Source organism: Musca domestica, unplaced genomic scaffold (genome assembly GCF_030504385.1).
Source record: "Musca domestica strain aabys unplaced genomic scaffold, Musca_domestica.polishedcontigs.V.1.1 11, whole genome shotgun sequence".
Taxonomy (NCBI): Eukaryota; Metazoa; Arthropoda; class Insecta; order Diptera; family Muscidae; genus Musca; species Musca domestica.
In genome coordinates, this window is record NW_026712133.1 from 3,402,766 (window position 1) to 3,406,071 (window position 3,306).

General features: G+C 29.8%; 1 long non-coding RNA gene across 1 annotated transcript; it reads right to left on the bottom strand.

Moving 5' to 3' along the window:
- Positions 1-391: 391 nt before the first annotated feature.
- LOC131806096 (uncharacterized) lies at positions 392-1,876 on the bottom strand. Its single transcript, XR_009343960.1, has 2 exons — positions 1,503-1,876; positions 392-1,414 (listed from the first exon to the last, which is right to left on the bottom strand). It is a non-coding gene; the product is annotated as an uncharacterized LOC131806096 (long non-coding RNA).
- Between the last annotated feature and the right edge of the window lie 1,430 nt (positions 1,877-3,306).

Consider the following 3,306-nt stretch of genomic DNA (forward strand, 5'->3'; position numbering starts at 1 on the left):
CTCAGAATTTATTTTAAATACTAAATCTTCAGACTTATCTTTAATAAACAAATTGACTTGGAGGCTAACACTGTATTAGCTTTTTCATTTTACAAACGAACGCGGCAGTTCTTTTGTTTATGGACCTTTTTTTACAGCGGAAACAGCATCTCTTTCATCCACATTGGCTCCAAACGTTTTTAATTTTCGTAAATGCTCATCAAACAGTAGTAAATGTTTTCGCAAATCATCACCAGGCTTCATTTGCAGAACCGCTAATTGTTTTTTAACAATGTCTGCCTCGTAATCGACTTCTTAGCAAATGTATTTTGAAGAGCAGACCCACAAAAAATGCCAATGTATGTGATTGAAACAATATTTAAATTACTGAGTTATTTAAAAAATTGAAGTATTAAGGTGTCGCAACAGTATGAGAATTTGTTTGCTCGCTTTTCTAATTTTATTATAATATTTGAAGGTAGATTTATTGAGTATCGGCACTTTGGTGGAGCTGATTGGTTGTGGATTTAAATTTTTTATGTGATTTTTATTACAACCACTATACCATATTATTATTATTATCGCAGCGTCCAATGTGCAGTTCCGCAAGTTTCTGCCTTGGGCCCGTTTTATATTTATTTTTTAATAACATCGAGCACTTAGTTGTTGATGGCAGGCGTTGTCTGTTTGTATGCAGATAATATCGACGTTTTTTCCATAGAAGCTGATATTGATGGATGAGTTGAAACGTCTTGGTATTGTAGTTCTCGTTATGTGTTTTTGGCTTGCGGGCGAAATTAAAAAAACTGAAATGAATTAAATAAAATTAATTTCGTCTTTTGGAATAAATGTTTTTAAGATATTATAGAACAACAAATTCTATTTCACTACCGAAAATTTCAAAGTCCTACGTTGCTGAATTTTCTAATTACATAATGCTAAAATTGAGAAATTTTCACGTTTTCGGAAGGAACAATTGTTTTTGGTTTTTCTAAGGGTAATAATTTAGTAGTTTTCTCATCGAAAGTAATCATTTTAAGAACGAAACATCGACTACATGTAGCTATCAGTATTTTAGATTAAAAAAGTCTTAAGAACAGTTTTTAACATCAGTTATATATAATTTTTTGAAATATTAATTAATTATTTATTTATTGACACTTAAACTTATATTAATTATAAGTGAATAATAAAGATTCATGCTAAATTCTTTCTTTTACTGTTTATAATGCTGTGGAATTTAAATTGGGTTTCAATTTGCTCAAACCAAAGGAAATCCCATTGCTTTCAAAATTTGGAAACTTAAATTGTTATTGTTAGGTTTGCTTTTAATCCATTGCCTGCAGCAAAACTCCTCGAATCGCCTCCAAATGTAGAGCCTTTGAATTTTACAAAGGTTGCGGAATATCGGGGTCAATAATATATTGGATCCAATCTGAAAATACATTTTTTTAAACGACAAAAAAAAAATAAAATTGTATGTTGAATAAAAAATGAATTCCAAGTAGTTTGGAGTGCCACACATGTTTTTAATTGAACACAAAATGTTGTTTTAAATATGTTACTACATTGTCGCGTTCTTCCTTGATTTTTGAGAAAATATAAAATTAATCAAGCTCGAAGTTATTCTCTTCCGCCATCACTAGCAGACATTTCAGGAGGGTGTTCCAATATTTGATCAATAAGTCCAAGTTGTTTTGCTTCCTCTGGAGACAAAAAATTGTCTCTTTCCATAGTTGATATAAAGTTTCGTAAGATCGACCAGAGTGTTTCACATAAATTTTCGTAAGTTGCTTTTTTAACTTGATAATTTCCTCAGCTTGTATTTGAATATCTGTCGCTTGACCCTAAAATGTAAAAAAGTGAAATTAGAATTTGAATAGCTCATAAGATCTGTATCAGAATCGAATCAGTATATATACGTCAACAAAGAGCAGCCGACTGAATTTTTTTGTGTAAGCAAAAGGGATTTAGAAATCGAAATCTTATTTGTTTATTTTGTAAGTAGCGAGTTACGGCCATGTCAACAACAATTCTCACCTTATTTTATGTTTTAATATTACCTTGTATCCATTTATTCAAATTTGGAAGCTTAAGACTGATATATATATATATATATATATATATATATATATATATATATATATATATATATATATATATATATATATATATATATATATATATATATATATATATATATATATATGTTATGTTTTTAAGGTTTGAGAATTATTACACGAGATGCTGTTGGCTTTCCATCCAACCCTAAGTACTTATTTAGGGGCTGAGGAACGCGGCTACTTTTAAATCTATCTCTCTATATGTAAAAGAAAGTTGTGTTAGTTACTACTCTTATAACATAAAGACCGCCGGTCTGATTTTAACGATTTAGACAAATTCGGAATTGCCTCTTGGCAGAAAAGAATAAAATCCAAAAAAATCTCGTAAAAATGTGAAATTTGAACATTTTCATTTTGACTTTTAAAATGTACAATAGTAATGTTTTATATTGCATTATTTTTAAATTTTGACTTACTATTTTCGAATGTACATTTGTAGTGTTTTTTGTTTTTTGGAATTCTAATATGATGTGTAAGTTTTTTTTTTTTGGTAGTATAAAGCCACAACAGATAAAAATGTTATTTATAGATTTATAGAACTGGCCACATCTACTTCTTTAAATACATAACATTTGAAAAAGTATAGTAACACATCAGTTGAGAACGGCTGGGCCGATTTGACTCAAATTTTCTTTTGGTTATTTGTCATTACAGTGGAGACGTTGTCATGAAAGAAATTTTTGAGACAAATCGCGGAACTGAAAAAATTGACTGTTCTATTATGATATGGAATTTTGTGTAGAATTGTTTCAGAATGCCTTTTGGAAATGAAAGTTCTTATTGAAAAAAAAAACCGAAAAAATGGAGAAAGTTTTCATATTTTCTATACATGCCGTTATATGGTTGCCATACCCAAATTTTTAATTTTGATTAGATATGGAAATAATCCATCCAATGAGAACTCAAAATGCAAAATTATGAAGAGGCACTGTTATATGCGGACTATACAAAATAGTGAAGTGAATTGAAAATATAGTAAGAAAAGGATTCATATACTCGGAAAATTCTTCCGAACCCTTAAAAGTAACCTTAAATCATAGGTAACGTTCTACGGGCACTACAATCTTGGAAGACAATCATGGGGTTAGGAAATTTTTCGGTTGGTAAAAAAATCTCTGGGGACCCCGGTCTAACTTTTTTAGAGTTCATTTTATATAGCTTAACCATACACAAAGGGCCATAAATACTCCGCAAAAGTTACGAT